Genomic DNA, 19,587 nt, shown 5'->3' with positions numbered 1-19,587 from the left:
AGGGAATGTCATATTGAATGAAAATAGCAAGTTATTTTTCTTCAAAATCTATTATCTAAAAAAATTACGCTTAAAGCGATCATAGTATCACCCTTTACCGAAAATTACTTGTTGGCTTCAAAGTCGGTTACTCGTTTGATTTTGCCACTAAAAGTTGACTTTGACTTTTTTACACAAACAGTTGGATAATCGATTCGTCGAAAGTCGATTTCTTGATCCCATCTCAGCATACATTGAAAATTTTCTCCAATTAAAAAGTATTGCGAAAGATTTGCAAACGCTGATTATCTAATGAAAAAAGAAATTATATGATAATATCTTTCAATAATCTTCGACTTGCATAACTACAAAACATTAAAACGCTAAAATACGGGCGTGAAAAAACATTAAAAATAAAAGAAAAAACACCCAGACAAAAAACTTGGCATTGCAAAGCAGAATTACTCAGAAGGGGAACAAGGCAGAGAAGAGAAGCTAATTCCCAGGTCTGTGTTTGCAAAGAAAAAAAAAAAGACAGCATGAAATGACTGTGTATGTGTATATGAGAACACGTCCGCCAAAAAAAGAGATAGCAATTTATGGTGTGATGTGTGTTTGTGCGCATTTGCCTTCAGGAGCTGCTAATTGGCGCAATTTTGTATATTTATCTTTAGATTTTCTCCATATGGCCAAACTGATCACTCGAATGTGCAATGCATATCTTGCTGCTGTTTCAAATATTGGAATGTTTTGGCCATGACCCCACATTAACAAAAAACCCCCCAAAGGTTAATATCTAAACATTTCATTCGTACATAATGAAATACCAATGAAATCTGGAAACAATGGAGAAACCTATAGAGATTTTGAAAACGAGACGGCCAGAATACATAAAAATTAATTTCCTTAATTCTACTTTTTGATCCAGCTATAATTTTTTATGTCATAGTTCTACATTACATCTTATGGCTTATGGCAAAGCTCTAGTTCATATGCATTTTACAATGATATCCTTATTTTCGTTATGTGGTGCATTTAAATGGCCACCAAAAATGGTTTTGGTGATGTTTCTAATTTCTTTCAGCAATTTATCGTTTTTCGCTCGTATCTTTAATTTTGATAAAATCTGGCACTTAGACTTATCCTGATGCCACTGGAAAACATGTGTACATATACATATGAATGTATATGAAGTTCCTTTTTGATGTGTAGCAATTGGTTTTTCTTAACAATCGGTTTACCAATCTAGCATGTTTGGATCAATAGCGATCCTCGTGAAGCTCCTAAAGGTGAGAAAGCTCGTTTCGGTCTATGGGACTGATCGCCGCGGAAACATGATGGCCATTGTTTATTGAAAGGCGCCAAAAACTCGCCTTGTCATATCAGGAATCATAGGCACTCGACTGGAGAGAATAGTCGAAACCGCTGATTGTTCGCGACTGCATTTGGAGCGACTCCGTATGAAACATTTCACTATCCGCAACCTGTGGAAGCGCCCGGTCGCCTTTAGCTAAACAGACCGCATCTAAAAGTTCAGCCTGTTTGGTGCTGAAAGTCATGCCGTATTCGATCTAAAGGGTACCTTGGGCAGCGTTTAATCTCTCGCTCTACATCATCAAGATACAATCTGATGTCGGTGGGCGGTGGTTGTCTATCCATAAGTTAATGATTTGGAAATTTGCTGGAACAACAGCCTAGTAGATGCCAGGGGTTGGAGGTCACCGTGGCGCACAGGTTAGCATTTCCGCCTATGACGCTGAACGATCCAAGGATCGAACATCGAACTGGGTCATAATATTGAAGCTACAGAGTTTCGCACCCGTTTTAGTTTAGCGTAGAAACGCTAAACTATACTGAAGCTGTATGTTGGAAAGCTGCAAACGCAACTGATGGCAACGGCAGCAGAACTCCTTACCAACATAACAAAGCAACACAATAGCATAGCTGCAAAATCAGTACTTGGTACTAATAGAGCTTCCTTGAAGGGAGGCCATAGTAATGCCGCGAAAGTCGAAAGTGCCATGTAAAAACGTCTCTCCAAGAAGTTTCGCAATGCGGCACGCCGTTCGGACTCGTCTATAAAAAGCAGGCCCCTTATTATTGAGTTTAAACTCGATTCGGACTGCACTCATTGATATGTGAGAACTCCTTTGGGAGAACTCTAACTATCTTTGCTATTCTCCAGATCGGACACAAATAATTTTGATACCTTATTATGACTTCCAACAACTGCGTAGAGTATGGTTCAAATCGGTCCATAACCTGATATAGCTGCCATGCAAAACCGATCTTGGGTCTTGACTTGTTGAGCCACTAGAGGGCGCAATTCTTATCCCATTTCGCTGAAATTTTGCATGAAGTGTTCTGTTATGACTTCCAACAACTGTGCTAGGTATGGTTTAAATCGGTCTATGTATTGATATAGCTGCCATATGTACCGATCTTGGACCTTGACTTCTTGAGCCGATAGGGGGGCGCAAATGTCATCCGATTTGGCTGTTTTTTATGACTTCCAACAAATGTGTTAAGAATGGTTCCAATCGGCCCATAACTTGATAATTCTGCCATCTTCTTCTGAAGCCTCTAGAGGGCGCAAGTCTTATCCGATTTTGCAGGAATTTTGTACAACGGCTTCTCCCAGGACCTTCAACAAACCAAAATGGTCTTAATCGATCTTTATCCTGATACAGCTGCCATATAAACTGATCTCCCGATTTTGCTTCTTGGGCCCTACAAGGCGCAATTCTAATCCGAATGGACTGAAATATTAAACAATGACTTCTACTAAGGTCTTCAACATTCAATCCACTTATGGTCCGAATTGGACTATAACTTGATATATCTCCAATAGCATAACAATTCTTATCCATTATTCTTTGTTTGCCTAAAAAGAGATACCGCGCAAAGAACTTTACAAATGCGATCTATGGTGGAGGGTATATAAGATTCGGCCCGGCCAAACTTAGCACGCTCTTACTCACATATCAATAGGTGCCGTCCGATTAAAGTTTTAAGCTCAATGATAAGGGACCCCCTTTTTATAGCCGAGTTTGAACGGTGTGTCGCAGTGTGACATTCCTTTTGGGAGAAGTATTTACATGACATATTAAGTCACAAATGTCGCCATCATTAGGAGGGGATTAATACAGCTGAACATTTTTTCTCTTGTTTTCGTCGGAGTTCAAGCTCAGCCGTTCAGCGTCATGGGCGGACATGCTTACTAAAGATGTGCGCGTATGTGATTTTCCGTTACCGGTAACGAAAATTTCGTTTAGGATATGTCATGCATTTTTTATGGTAACGAAAATTTCGCCAGAGGTTCATACTGTGCTTCACGAAAAACTCACGAGTCACGGTTAAACAAATGTTTTTCCATTAAGCGAAAGCACGAATTTTTTTCTCGCTTTAATGAAAGAAAGAACAATAAAAGCGGCCGGGCCGAATCTTATATACCCTCCACCATGGATCAAATTTGTCGAGTTCTTTTCCCGGTATCTCTGTTGTGCTGTTTTAGGCTTTAGACCGAATCAGACCATATTTGGTCTGATTTCGTTGGGGCCCAGCGCCTTTGACGAATTGGACATCACCATCGGTATGCTCAATTGATTAACGGTCCTATCATTCCTTCTGCCGCGTTCCTAGAGTGTCTTGACAGTACACCACATCTTACCCTATATTCCGATCATTTTTTTTTTGCCTTCCCTTTTTCTTTCCCCATTCAGTTCCATCATTCTAAAGCCAGTAGGATTGGATGATGAGTCCCATTACGCTTGTCTGAGTGATGCTTGAGTGGTGAAGTGTGAGAATGGCCCAGATGGAGTGTCATGAATAGTTGGAAATGAAAACAAAACCTATGTATGAATATTCAAGATTTACTATTAATTTTCCCATGAACATTTCATTAAGGAACAGGGGATACTATCTCTCATATTCAAGACTAGCTGAACAGGACCCGCTGTACCTTCTTTATGAGCTTTTATCTGAGCCCTATTCGGTCACGTCAGGAAATAAGTCCTGTTTGGGGGTGCCGGTACGGTCTTTCAGATATTTCGCGCAAATGTGGATATTATATTGGTGTTATTCTCCCAAAAACCTTTCTTCATTGGAGCCTTATATTGCTATGGTCGGTAAATATTAATTTTTGGTTTATATTCCACTTAGCTGGTGGCTTTGGAGGTGGGAAGGCCCCCTAGATATCCCACCCATCTCCAAGATCTGGCGTTTTTGGGTAAGGTAAGGGTAGGGTCCGCCCATTAAAGTCAAAGTTCAAATCCAAGATCTACTTCATTCTCTTGGATTTGAAGTAGATTCATACTGCACCCCCACAAACCACATTTGAGCTACATATTGCTATAGTCGGTATGTATGTGTGGTTTAGGAAGAGTTTATAAGGCGAGGCGTCCCTGAAACACTTGGCTATGAAACATATGTAGATTTGAGCCCCTTTTTGCCATAATCCACAACTATGTCCAGTTTGAGAGGTATACAGGGTGGGGCGAATACCCACATACTTAGCAATGAAAAAATATTTGCGCTCTACTCTTAAATTTCTTTAATTTGAGCCCCAATTGCGATTGGTTAAGAGGGAGTTTATGGGGTGGCACGACCCCCAAACATTTGGCCTCAAAATAGGATATCAAATTCGTTTTCTACTACCAAATTACTTACTTTAATTGGCTATGACAGAATATTTGTTCCACTAGACGAACGTACAATAACGTTCTAAGCGCCTCGATCTTCTGCGCTCATTCTAAAATCTCTAATACCAAGTTTCGAGGTGTCCCCCAACACTTGATCTTTCCATCGGTCTTCCCGGTTTGTGTGTACCACCGTGTTGGCCTTCAAAAGACTTCTTTGCTGAAGCTTCTTCATCCATTCTGAAAATATGAACCAGCCAACGCAGTCGTTGTATTTTGATGCGTGTAACTATGCTATCACCGTCATACAGCTCGTGGTTCATACGTCTCCTATATTCTCCGTTAACGCAAACTGGTCCATATATTTTACGAAGAATCTTTCTCTCAAATACTCCAATACTCATCTGCTTTCACAAGTACCCATGCTTCAGAACCATATAACAGCACGGGTAGTATCAGTGTCTATCAGAGTAATCTTCGTCTGTCGAGAGGTGGCCTTGTTTCTAAACTGCTTAGTCCAACGTAGGTTACGGCGGAGGTAGATAAAGTTTCTGACTATTTCAAAGTTGTGGTTCCCAACTTTCTCCATTTTTTCATCTGCTCGGTTGTACAAGGTGCTTTGGGAGTTGAAACCATCCATTTCTTCTTATCTCCGTTTACTGCCAGACCCATTTTCACCGACTCTCTTTCGATTCTCTCAAAGGCAGCAGTTACTACTTTCGGTGACCGACCTATGATGTCGATGTCTTCGCCATAAGCGAGTAGCATGTGTTCTCTAGTGATTAGTGTGCTTATATCTATGCACATCAAAGAGGTCACACGATAGCCTGTCTCCTTGTCTGAAACCTCGTTTGGTATTAAATGGAGAGATTCTTTCCTACTCTTAATGAGGAACGCGTATTAGAAAGTGTCATTCTGCAGAGTCTTATTAATTTTGCAGGGATATCAAACTCAGCCATTGCTTGAAATACCTTTGAACGTAAAGGGGTATCGAAAGCGGATTTTTTGTCAACAAAGAGATGGTAGGTGTTGATTTGTCCTTTTCGGGTATTTTTCAGGATTTGGCGCAGTGTGAATATCTGGTCCAGGGTGGATTTAACAGGTCTAAAGCCGCATTGATAGGGCCCAATTATCTCATTGACTTTAGGTTTTAATCTTTCACACAGTACGCTCGAGAGTATCTTGTATGCGATGGGAAGGAGACTTATTCCTCTGTAGTGTGCACATTCCGTCTTGTCTCCTTTTTTGTGTACGGGTCATAGTATGCTGAGGTTCCAATCATTGGGTATGCGTTCTCCTAGCCAGATTGCGCAGGTAAGATGATGCATTCGCCTTATCTGCGGTTCGCCTCCGGTCTTAAATAGTTCAGCGGGTAACCCGTCGGCTCCTGCTGCCTTGTTGTTCTTTAGTCGGGTCACTGCTATCTGGACCACATTCTGACTAGGAGGTAAACATTCTATGCAAGTTTGCCCATGAACATTCCATTAAGGAACAGGGGCAAACTTCTCACATATCAATGAGTGCAGACCGATTCAAGTTTAAGCTTAATGATAAGGGACCTCCCTTTATAGCGGAGTCCGGATGGCGTGCCGCAGTGCGACACCTCTTTTGAGGAGAAGTTTTTACATGGCATAGTACCTCACGAATGCCGCCGCTGCACCGCTGAAAATTTTATGATGGTCTCGCCAGGATTTGAACCCAGGCGTTCAGCGTCATAGGCGGAAATGCTAACCTCTGCGCTACGGTGGCCTACATTCTATACCATTCGGTATCCTCTTCGCTAGCAGTTGGGTAAAATGTTCTTTCCATATCTGGAGGAAACAAAGCTATCGGTTTGATGTTTAATTCTTTGGTAAAATTTCCGGACTACATTCCGACTCCTGTACATCTCAATTCGCTCACACTCACGCCTTTCCATTTTCTTTCTGCGGAATAGACGTTTCTCCTCTCTCCTTTTCTATCGATAACTCTCTTTCATCTGGCGCGTTGCTACTGATTGCAGGGTGGCTCTATATGACGCATTCTTGGCTTCAGTAGCATCTTGACACTCTTGGTCTTACCATGGGTTTCTTGGAGGAGATTTCCGGTACCCAGGTAAGGATTTCGCGGCATTTTCCATGGAGTAGGCAATAGCTTGCCATTGCGCCATTATATCATCGGAACAAGGAGTGCTTTCATCAAGCAGTTGGGTCAGTCGAGTGAAGTATGCCGCTGCCATCTGTTGTGTTTGCAGCCTTTTTAGTGTCTAGCTTCCGTGCAGTGTCAGATCGTACTTTTCTCGCCAAGTTCAAACGGGTGCTAACCTTTGCTGCAACAGGGTAGTGATCCGAATCTATATTCGCTCCATGGATCGATCGTACATCTAACACGCTGGATGCATGCCTTCCATCTATTACAACGTGATCAATTTGGTTCCTCGTGTTTTGATCGGGTGACAGCCACGTGGCTTTGTGAATATTTTTATGTTGAAATCTGGTGCTACTAACTACCATGTTTTTGCTGCGGCGAAATCTATAAGCCTCAACCCATTACTGGACGTTATCTCGTGGATGTTAAACTTTCCGACTGTAGGACCAAAAATGTCTTTCTTCTCTATCTTCGCATTAAAATCTCCCAGAACGATTTTAATATCATGGGCGGGGCAGAGGTCATATTCTCTCTAGGCGCTCGTAGAAAATATCCTTGGTCTGCTCGTCTATCTCTTCCGTCGGGGCATGGGCACAAATAAGGCTGATGTTGAAGAATTTGGCTTTAATGCGGATTGTGTGTGTGTGTATCTCAAAATCATAATTTGGCTTTAATGCGGATTGTGTGTGTGTGTGTATCTCAAAATCATAACAAACACAAATATTTATCAATTATTTTTCTATCGCAACTCCCGTTCAAGATATTTGTCTTTGTTTTACGTTGTAGTTGTTTAAATTTCTAAACAAACAATAATGGGGTCTGCTGCCAATTACCAATCATGAAATAAACCTCCGCTAGATTTGTTGTCGCGCTCTACAGTAAAACTGGCTAGCATTGATTACTCACTCATCACAACTGCTAACGTTAGTTTGCGGGATTTCTTCATAGGCTGCTGCATATATTTTTTTTTTTGCGCAAACCGGTACTTTGGATCTATACGTTTATTAAATGTTAAGGTTTTAATGGGGGTAGTAGTAATACCATGAAGTGATAATGCCAAGAAGGGTGAAGGGTATATCTATTTACTATTGATTTCTATTGAAAAAGACTTTATTGCGTCCAGGTTTTTTTTCAACCGATCACTAGAGAAAAAATTTCATTCGTTACACTGGTTGCTTTATGTTTTTTTTTTTTGAAATTCTGTCATTTACCCATTTTTGTTTGCTTGTTGTACCTCTCTCTCTCTCTCTCTCTCTCTCTCTCTCTCTCTCTTTATCTCACACTCTCTGTGGCCATTGTGGTAATTTTTTTGGCTTTTTTTGTTGCTGTTTTTCCCTACCTTTATTTACTCACGTATCTTTGAAACACTCTGTGTATTGTTAAGATTTTTATGGCTATATTTCATTGTTTTGCATTTTCGCAGCATGCATAGCAGCAACCTTTTCCATTGTTTGTTTCGAATTTGTAATTTGGGCTATTTGGCAATGTTTTCAGTTCGCTGGCGGCTGTTTTTAAAGCCTGTAATGACGTTAACTGTTTTTTTTTGGCAACACCAAAAACCGACTTCATTGAAGTTTATATTGTCCACAAAATTACAAGTCTTGATCGCGTCATCTCTGCTGACTAATTGACATCTCGAGTTGTTTCGTTCTGCCAGCGCAGTGAAGACTTTGTTTAGTCCGATTGTTAGCAGTTAGGCGAAGAAGGCATGTGCTGATCTTTTGTTTTAGATCAGGAAATTTTGTTTTGTGTTAGGGTATTGGACTTTTCGCCTCATCATTTAATTGTTTTGTTGTTGCTGTAGTATTGGTGGTGGGGTATTGTTGTTATTTCGAAAGTGTACATTTGTCAGTTCATTTTGCAATCTGCTAGAAGTTATTAACCCCAAGCTTAATATAATGATCAAACATAAAAGAAAGAGGAAAAACAAAAACAAATGGTCACAAATTTGCCTTTTTACGGTTTGAAAGAGAGAATTTATTTGATAAAGTATAGGGAATATTTGTTGTTGTGAACCTATAGAGGCTATTATGAGCGAGATGAGTGGTAGTTTAAAACATTTTCTCAGAGATCAAATAAAAATCATACGCCTACACCAAAGATTAATTAAGAGAGGGGAGTATAGTCTCTCTAAAAAACAGGAGCAATTGTTGTAATAGGTGTGTTCGCGCAATTTTCCCAGTAAAAAATTGCAGGAGAGTAAGCACAACCTTTACTCTCTTTCGCTATTTTTTATCTAGGCATGTCCGTCCGTCTGTCTGTCGAAAGCACGCGAACTTTTGAAGGAGTAAAGCTAGCCGCTTGAAATTGTGCACAAATACTTATTAGTGTAGGTCGGTTAGCATTGTAAATGCGCCAAATCGGCCCATGTTTTGATATAACTGCCATATAAACCGGTCTTGCGTCTTGAATTCTTTAACCCAAGAAGGCGCAATTCTCATCCGATGTGGCTGAAATTTTGCACGTGGTGTTTTGGTATCGCATCCAACAGCTGTGCGAAGTATGGTTTAAATCGCAATTTTTACTCGATTTGCCTAAAATTTTGGAGGTGGTATTTTGCAATGACTTCTAAGAGCCATGATAAGTACGGTCCATATCGGTCAATAACTTGGCCAATATATATATATATATATATATATTGAAAAAGTCATTCAAAGAACTTGACATATGCGATTCATGGTGGAGGGAATATAAGATTAGGCCCGACCAAACTTAGCACGCTTTTACTTTTTAAGCCGCTGGTTTTCATAATACAGCTGTTTGATGCTGCAAATTTCTGCTGGGAAAAAAGCCTCCAGTAGAAATGTGCAAGCTCTCAATAACCAAACTTCAAACTTAGCTTGCTCTCATGCACTCTCCCACTCTCTTCTCTGTACGTGGACGACTTCCAGTAACAATTTCAATAAATTTTTGAGTACCGTCGAATTCGCTTAATTGAAAACAGCAAAATACAAGAAATTTGTTTCAATTATCAGATGTTTTCAATTATGCGAATAACGGATAATTGAAATATGTTTCAATTAACCGAATTTTGTGGAATTGAGGGCATTGTAATTAAAAGATTTGGTATTAAAAATATTATGAGGAATAGATGGTGTGACTCCATTTAGAAAATAGTGCTATTTGTTAAATCGTATCATTGACCAAAATTTTATAATTAATGTTTTCAATTAAGCAGAGTTAATATCTTTGAATTGTGACTTTTTGCCATAAACTTGTATTTCAATTAAGCGGAGTGAGATATTTTAAAAAGCTCTTAAATCAATTTTTCAATTAAAAGGCGTTCAATTAAACGGATTCCACTGTGCACGAATAAACTTGTAAACGGTGGCTTTTTTAAGAGCTATAGTAAAGTTTCTCAAAAAAAAAAAAAAACACATAAAATTCAGAAAAAAGCATGAAATCTTTATTTGAATCGATAGTACGTTCCATATAATTTAAAATTTGAAGATTATTTCATGCAAATGTTGACCGTGACTGCGCCTCAAATGGTCCATCTGCTTAGTCCAATTTTGTCATACTTTTTTCAGCACTTCGGCCGGTATCTCACGACTAAATACTTCTATATTATCTTCCAATGTGTCAATTGAAGCGGGATTGTCTGTTAAGACATTAGCTTTAACATAGCCCCACAAAAAATAGTTTAATGGCGTTAAATCGAACAATCTAGGCGGCCAATTGAACGGTCCTGAACGTGAAATAAAATGTTCACCTAACTCGCCTCGCACTAAGTCCATTGTTACACCTGCTGTGTGGCATGTGGCACCATGTTTTTAAATCCACATGTCATGCAAGTCAAACTCTTGCATTTTGGGGAGAAAAAAGTTAGATATCATCTCACGATAACACTTACCGTTCACAGTTACGTTACGGTTGCCATCCTCTTTGAAGAATTACGGTCCAATGATGCCACCTGCTTATAAACCGCACCAAAGCATTGGTAGCTCTTGCAATGTTTTGGGTATGGTCGTTGCTGATAACCTTCAGTCTGTCAGCATGTTTTCCGATTAGTTACTTGTTATGACGGACAGAATGACTGAGATGCCTGTTCTAGTTAATGACAGCATAGTTTTGGAATGCTCACAGCCCCCTCTTTGTGACCATCTATAATTCGTAGCCCTTCGGGCCTGGTCGTGAAAACTTAGCTTACATGTCGCTAGAGGCATACCCACAGATTCCAATGTCCCTGGAGTATGTGAAGGGATATCTTATAATTCCCAGGGATATCTCTGTGGCCCGGCACCCAGAACAGGTGAATTTTGAACTGTTCAGCCATCTCTTTGAGAGTTCTGCGACAGTTGAGGGCGGTTTTTGTGTTCAGAAATACGTTCTCCAGGGATTTAATGGCTGTCTGCGAAGTTATTTATCCCAATCGTCGTAATGACATTATATCTTAGCCATTTCAGCTCTTGCAATGCTTCTGGCTGGTCTTCACTCAAAAATCGACAATTTTGCTTATTTACGTGCCCATTGAGCCAAAAATGAGCTTCGTCGCTTTTTAAATCTGGATTTAATGGCTCGATCATCTGTTTTCCCTTTATAAAATCAGCTGACGAGAGCCTTAAATCTGGATTTAATGAGCAGTGTAAACGGGGTTTAAGTCCTAAAAAATAACCTAAATAGAACTGCCTCTCATAGCTTGTCGAGGATAGACGAACAAAAAATGTTCTATTGTTTCCTACTTCCTCCTTCTTCAATAAACCGCAAGGACTCATCCTCTCCAGGGCTCGATGCCACACTAAGCACTCATAGGTGAGAATCGGTTTATACTTTTATTACCTATGTTTATTAAATTTTAAACGATAAAATTCTGTAGGGAACTTTTAAAATCTCCAAAACAATGAAAAATCCCGCCACACTAATCACTCATAGGTGAGAATTGGTTTATACTTTTATTACCTATGTTTTGAAAAATATTTGTTGCTTTATTAAATTTTAAACGATAAAATCCCCCAGGGAACTTTTAAAATCTCCAAAACAATAAAAAATCCCGCTACCCCTAAAACCCCTACATACATTTGTACATCTTGTCATGAAAGAGTCTTGTTTCTCTAGTTCTCTGCATTCCGTCTCTCCGGTGTTTAAATGTTTATTGTTTGTTTTGTTCTCTCAAGTTGGCGCTGTTACTTTTTCTTTAAAGTATAAACACAATGAAACATTGACGGCGTTTTCCATATGCGGTATATATGTATATAAATGGGCACATATATATATGCAAATGCAAGTAAATATACATACATATATAGGAATATACCTATATATGAGTTCAATAAACGGATGCATTTTTGTGCTAATCTGAAATTACGCTACATCAAAACGTCTCGGTATTGCTTGATTTATTCAACTGAAGCTCAATGCACTGTGCAATGGGCTCTAAAGGCAAAATTTCTTCGACATTTTCTCTAAAAACATAATTTCCGTGGATTCTTCGCTCTTCCTACAAAAATTTCCATGAAAATTATAAAATTTTCCCTAAACTCAAAATTTCCATAAAATTTGCTGTAAAGATAAAACTTTAATCCAATTCTCTATTAAAAAATAAATTAGCAATTTTTTTATTTATACCTATAATTACTTATGAAAACAGAAAATACAATTAAAATTGTGTCAATATAGACATTTTTAATGCAATAAAGAAGCCAACAATGCCCATTATTAAATATTACCGACATACAGTAATGGAAAATTGAATTACAATTATGTTATTATTAATTTTTTGCTTTTTTACCGCAAACTGATTTAGGCCTGTTTTTAATTTAAGTGCTGAATCATTTTGAAATTAATATTTCGCTCCAATTTTTTCCAATAAGAAATAAAACTCGCGCTCCTCAAGCATGTGACTCGGTCAAAACGACAACTGCTATTGTTGTGTTCAAACGCTTAAGATTTTTGTTATGTACTTTTCGCGGCTACCATAACCAGACAACGAACACCGCCTGGCAATCGTTCTTCAACCGTCATCGAGTGTGGTGTTTATTTCAGTGTTATCGCGCTAAAGTGTTTCCTCGTGTTCTCCTCCGGTTCGGCCCGTGAAAAGTGATAATAAAATAAAAAGAGAAACGAAGATAAAAGAATTAAAAAATAGTTTTTGTGCAAAGAGTATGAGAGTGAGAGGAAAGCAAATAATTTAAATTAATTGAGAAAAGAATTGCAAAACAGCAAAAATAGAAAATAAAAACAACTGCATAAATAATAAATGTTAATTTATTTAACCAAATCATCGGCAGCGAAAAGAGAAGCAAAAGCTAGTGTTTGATTAAACAAAGAAAAATAATTCCGCAAAGTGAAACCAGATATTCCAGACGACAATCTACACGGGAAGCTTTGTAAATTTATTTATAAGCTTCTTTTTTCAAAATCTGTCTGCGGAACTTACACATGAGATAGAGGAAAAAAGTACCAAAAGCCAAGGAATACCAGAAAATCGGAATAAAAGCTAAAAGGGTAAATAAAAACAAGCAAATGTACATCATATAAAATATATACAGACTATGGTCATATGTGTTATGCAGCCATACATACATCTTCTATTCGCGCCCAGGAAAACTGAAAAAAGGGCGACGTCAATATGTGTGTATATGCATATATACGAAAAAGAAAGGAAATCATCGAGGACGGGACGGCGGCGACGTCTTTTTTTTTTACTTTTCAAGAAGAGTAATGTATTTTGCGCCGTTTTCAATGGGTAGATTGTGAGCTTGTGCCTCAAATAAAAGAGAGTGCATAAGCGCTTGCTTGTGTATGGGTGTGTGCGAGTTTTGTTTTGTTGTTTGGCTTATGGTGAATGACGACAAAAGGTCGGACCGGTCGTTGTTGTTTTTTTTTTATGTGCTGTTCCTGTTATATACATTTATTAATGTAGCCAGCAGTTTGGGCATATGAATGTGTGTATGTGTGAGTTTTTCATATTTTTTTGTGTTTATGTTAATTACTGATTATATACCACCAAAAGCAAACAAAATATTTGTATGTATATATTTGAACTAATTGAGAGAGCTGAGCAAAACTGCGGGCGTGTATTGTGTTGTGTTTTTTGTTTCTGGGAAAAGGGTGTTGGTTAAGAGGGAGGGCGGTGGCATCGGTGAGAGCCACAAACGTTTATTTATTTTTTGTAGTATGTTAATCGCCACAACTAACAGCAGTTGTTGAACACCACTTGCAAGTACCTCTGTTTTTTTTTTAATTTTTTGCTTTTAGATACACTTGTCTTAATGTATGATAGTGCGTATAACCGTCCCTCTCTCTTTGTGTATGTACACAGAAGCAAACAAACGCATATGTATAACCATGCAAACAGCATGACGTGCATTCATGTCATTGTTAGTACTATTGTCGGCACTGTCGGTGACGATTAAAGTTATAGATGAATGACTCAGTGTTTATGATTCCCATAGGCAGCATATATACATATACATGTATGTATGCTTGGGTGTTTGAGAGTTTTACCGATTGTTTGTGCATAGTAAATAAAACCTGCTTTCTTTTTTGTGTGGGGAGTGAAATGTTAAAATTTTTTGGACTTTAAACACATCTCTTGGAAGGGAGTTCAAAGTAAAGAACGACATTTTAATTTTAAAACAAAATAAATTATGGATTATAGTAATTATCAGCTAATAAGATGATTGAAAATTATTGTCAACTTTGGTGTTTATAATAGAAAAGTTATTAGGTGGCGTACAAAATATGTTTTGGAAAAATTCTGTTTATTGATTTACAGCGTACTGGCGTTAATATGAACTAATTAAAACAAAACCACTTTTGCAAGTTTGTTTATATTTGCAAATGAAATTTTTCCCCCTTTAAAAAGTATTTTCCGTAAAAATAATTTTCCTTTGTTAAATTTGTTGTTTATTGTTTATTAGGTTTAAAACAAGCATTAATTTAAAAACATTTTTTTTTCCAAATTTTCACTTATCACATGTATGTGTATCCAATGGTTCGTTTAATATATCTAGATTGGCACCTATATATGTCATCCCAATTTGACTGAAGTTTTGCATGTTCGCTTCTGTTACTACTTCCAAAATATAGAAGTACCATATAAACCGAACTACAGATTTGAATTCGATTTGGACTTACACCATCTATATCAAGTACGGTCCGAAATGATGTTGTTCATGTGGAGGTGGCGATCGTCGTCAAGCTCCTGTATTTGAGCAAGCTCTTTCCGGTACAAAGGACCGATCGTCGCGGGAATAGAGTGGCACTTGGTTATTTAAACTCGCCAATAACCCGCCTTGTCATATCGAGCATCATAGGCACTCAGTATTCGTGCAAGAGCCGGTACCACCCAATCTCTCACTGATTGCCGTTGCAGCTACTCTGTATGGCGCATTCCACTATCTGAAACCTGTGGACGCACCCGGTAGCTCGCAGCTAAGCTTCTCGTGACAGTAATGAGCACCACACAGATCGGACCTGAATGTTTCAGGCTGTGCGGTGCTCACAGCTATCCCGTGACGGGAATTAATAATACTTCATGACATCTTGTATCACTCTTCTTCCACGTGGACCAAAGGCCTTCCAAGTAATCTCTTCGCCGTTGTCAAACTCGTCGAGACTAAAATCGATTCAGCTTTGTTAATTAGAGTAATGTTGTCAAGTCCTGGTATGTGTTATAACCAAATATTTGCATGTTGAGGTTGCAATCCTTGCCAGTCTCCAATAAGAGTTCTGGTCTATGGGACCAATTGCAGCGGGAACGTGACGGGCATTTCTAAATAAAAATTCCCCCTGAACATTCCATTAAGGATCAGCGGATACTTCTCTCATATCAATGAGTGCAGTCCGTTTAAAGTTTAAGCTCAATGAAAAGGGGTCTCCTTTTTTTATGCCGAGCATTAATAAATAAAAGGTCCCCTGAACATTCCATTAAGTATGAGGGGGACTTTTTTTCTATTTAATGAATGTGGTCGATTTTTTTTTTTATTTTGCAGATTGATTCTTAGATTTGACAAAAATGGATAACTGGGACACCGAAACAAGAATTTGGATTGTCCGCCGCTATCACGCACTGGAGTCTGTAGTTTCGGTTCAAAGAGAGTATAGACGCACGTTTGGCGGCAATCCTCCGAGCAGATGGACCATAATGAGACTTGTAAACAATTTTGCCGAGCATGGGACAGTCAACAGAAGACCTTACCATCGAAACCCTTCAGTTCGAACGGAGGAAACAATCGCTGCTGTAGCTGCTGCGATACAACACAATCCAAGAGTTTCGACAAGAAGCTTATCTGCTCAAATGGGTATAAGCAGACAGTCATTACAGTCAATTATGCACAAAGATTTGGACTTATTCCCATATAAAATTCAAATGGCCAACAAACTGAACGCTGCAGACTTGCCGATTCGCTTGGAATTTTGCCAGAAGATGCTTCAAATGGTGGAAGAGGATGGAAACATGTTGAACTGTCTTTTCATGTCTGGCGAGGCCCATTTCGATTTGAACGGCAACATAAACAAACAAAATTGTCGAATATGGAGTGCTTCCAACCCACAGACACTCCATGAGACGGAATTGCATCCACTTCGTGTCACAGTGTGGTGTGCAGTTTCATCACGTTTCATTGTCGGGCCCTACTTCTTCGAAGAAAACGGTCACCCCGTTACGGTTACTGGAGACCGCTACTTGAACATGTTGAGAGAGTTTTTCTATCCAGAATTACGCCGAAAGAGAATTTCTTTTAACTCTGTGTGGTTTCAGCAAGATGGTGCAGGTCCTCACATAGCCCAACCTGTTATGACAGAATTGCGACGAAAATTTCCCAATAAACTGATATCCAGAAACTCCACATTCCGTTGGCCACCCAGGTCGCCTGACCTTACTGCACCTGACTTTTTCTTGTGGGGTCATTGCAAACAGGAAGTTTACAAAGCAAAACCAACAAATTTGAATGAACTAAAGCAATCCATTCGAGCAACAATTGCGGCTATTCCTGTCTCAACTCTCCAAGCAGTAATGAATAACTTTTTGCTAAGATGCCGCACATGCATCAACGAGCAGGGGGGGCATTTAAATTCCATTATTTTTAAAACAAATTAAACTATATTTAATAAAATTGAACGAGCTTTAACATGAATAAAAGAAATATGTATTCCATACACCGAAAAAAAATTATTTGAGTTTCTTAATGTAGCAATATTCATCAGCCACCCTGTACTTCTCTCATATCAATGAGTGCAGTCCGTATAAAATTTAAGCTCAATGAAAAGGGCATCCTTCTTTTATGCCGAGTCCGAACGGCGTTCTGCATAATGACACCACTTGGTAGAGAAGTTTGAGCATGGCAGTATACCGCACAAATATAGCCAGCATTAGTAAGGGGACAGCCAAAATGCAAATTTTGCCCATGAACATTCCACTAAGGAATAGGGGCAAACTTTTCACATATCAATGAGTGCTCACCGATTCAAGACAATGAGGACTTTGTCATCAAAGGAAGCTTTGTTTAAACAATTATTATGTTAAAACATAATCTTCCCTCCTTTTTAACAACAACAAAAACAACAATCATCTTCATAATCTTTGCCAGTTCAGTTTTTTTGGTTTTGGTTTTATTTCTTTCTTCCGTAGTCTTCTCATTTTGTATACCATGAGATATTATTTACAACGATGGTGCCCTGGGATCCAGTCTGCTGGTTGAATGTGCCTGCTGCTGCTGCAGAAGATGGTGGTACTTGTGGTATACACTCAGATGCAGCTGTTGTCTTGTGTATACCCTATAGTATGTTGTGTGGCAGCTGTGGTGTTTCTCTGTTCTCTCCTTACCCCCATCTCAATATCACTTGAAATATCAGTGGGTTTTAGCGTTAGCACTCCATTGCATTGCCGCCATGACTATATGTCGCTGACTCAATATAAAAGTGTTAACACGACCTACGCCTTAGAAGTGAAAAAAAAACAAATAAGGAAAAAAAAGAAACAAAATACCTACATAAATAAGAGAAGAGGCAAAACTTTGAGAATGGTTGGTAGTAGTAGGTGGGGGGGAACCAAAAATAAAAACAAACCATTTAACTTATCACCTTTTTGGTTTCATTTTTCATGCGCCACTCATGTAAATACATACGAGAAGGAACGATTGAAAGCGGTTTTGTATGGTATCTAGTTCTTGTATTTATTCTCGCCGTGGCCCCTTACAATCGACTGATGTGAGTTATGGGTTTAGGTTTAGTGTGTCACCAAGGTCCACAAATGACTTGGCGAGGGAAGGAACTGATTATCTAAAGGGTTTCATGTAAACATGTACAAAAAGGTCTTTGACTTTGAGAGTTTGACGTCATGTTTTATCATTGAAAATGATTTCTTGTGCAGTTAATGGGTCTTTTTTTAAACATCATTTCTTTGCCAACATTTCCTAAACAAAATCAAAATCACTTTAACGACGAATATTCTGGTTCTGCTGCTGATTTCATTAAGGAAATGCTTCTTGTCCATGTTGTTTAATGGGATGTATGATTTCCTGTTTATGTTTTTACTTCCTTAATGTTTTTGTAACCAGAATCTCCATGGCGTTTTGGACTTTTTTTATTAGCAATGCCTTTTATTTTATTTTCTCGGCATATTTTGTTTTATTCTCCCTTCCTTCCCGTTCTTTGGTTTTTTGCCTATAAGGATATTTACCTGTAGATATTTTGCTTCTCCTCTTTCGTTGTCGTACATGTTGGGTTACCTTTTATGGCATTGAGCAACAAGCTGAAGGTTAAACACAGCAACCAGCAGCCTTATAGACATTTTTTCTGGACAGTTATACAAAACCATATTGTATAGCGTGATGTTTCGAGTAGACAAAAAGGAAATTCGCGAAATAAATATGTAGGCATTACGCACCATTACGTGCCACAAGGGTCTAATGGCTGCTGATAAAACAAACCAGTCTCGAACTCTTAGTTGGCTTGTCGGCTTCCTCGTTCCCCGCCATTCCTTGATGGTTCGTGAGTCGCACGGCCTTCCTTATAGTTCAAAGAAGCTACTTCTTCTCATGTCCACGTATATCGTGTTAATCCAATCGGGCAGCCGCTCCCGCATTGAGATCGTGCCTTCAGAACAGCAAAGAACTCCGAAAGAGGGACACTGCACCCTTCCAGAAGCATTTATTATTCCCTGGTTGCCATTACCCATTTCAGACCCATTGCCATCCCCATGCACTCCATGTAGTCATCACAAGCGCAAGGCGAGATGAATCTATATTGCACGGAATGGTGTATCACGAAGGCCAATCCCTCACCTCCATTCCTTGAGCGATCCTTACATAGCACATTGTATCCGTGACAACTGTGCAAGCTGTAGTTGTTGGTCAGCTTTGTCTCCTGGATCGCTGCAACCAATATATTCTTCCGACTCATAAAATCCACAATCTCATCGATCTTGTCACGGAGACCGTTGCAGTTTAGTTGCAAAAATGATACTCTTCCCGGCACTGTTGAGGCAACATTGTGGCTGGTATGCTGAAGCGTGCGATGAAGGCATTCCGGGATGTGCCTCTCCCATAACGAAACAAGACCCAAGCGTCCGCCTATGACGATGAACGCCTGGGTTCTAATCTTGGCGAGATCATCAGAAAAAATTTTCGCCGGTGGTTTTCCCCTCCTAATGCTGGCAACATTTGTGAGGTACTATGCCACGTAAAACTTCTCACCAAAGAGATGTCGCACTGCGGAACGGCGGTTCGGACTCGGCTATTAAAAGGAGGCCCCTTATCATTGAGCTTAAAACATGAATCAGACTGCACTCATTGATATGTGAGAAGTTTGCCCCAGTCCTTAGTGGAATGTTCATGGGGAAAATTCACATTTTGCATTTGCATGATGCACGATATGACAAGCCGAGTTATTGGCGCCTTTT

At 39.1% G+C, this 19,587-nt stretch overlaps 1 protein-coding gene across 2 annotated transcripts in view; it reads left to right on the top strand.

Moving 5' to 3' along the window:
• Positions 1 to 211: 211 nt before the first annotated feature.
• The window catches only part of LOC106093528 (uncharacterized), a 66,738-nt gene continuing 47,362 nt past the window's right edge, over positions 212 to 19,587 (top strand). Inside the window, exon 1 of one of the 2 annotated variants that reach the window (XM_013260601.2) lies at positions 212 to 485. The gene's annotated coding sequence lies outside the window, so the exon portion shown is untranslated. Of the gene's footprint in view, positions 486 to 12,676; positions 13,188 to 19,587 lie in introns of those variants that run through there. The other variant, XM_013260594.2, reaches the window with a different exon arrangement.

This window comes from Stomoxys calcitrans, chromosome 2 (genome assembly GCF_963082655.1).
Source record: "Stomoxys calcitrans chromosome 2, idStoCalc2.1, whole genome shotgun sequence".
Classification (NCBI taxonomy): Eukaryota; Metazoa; Arthropoda; class Insecta; order Diptera; family Muscidae; genus Stomoxys; species Stomoxys calcitrans.
The sequence above is the reverse complement of the archived record's forward strand: the minus strand, read 5'-3'. Positions and strand labels throughout refer to the sequence as shown.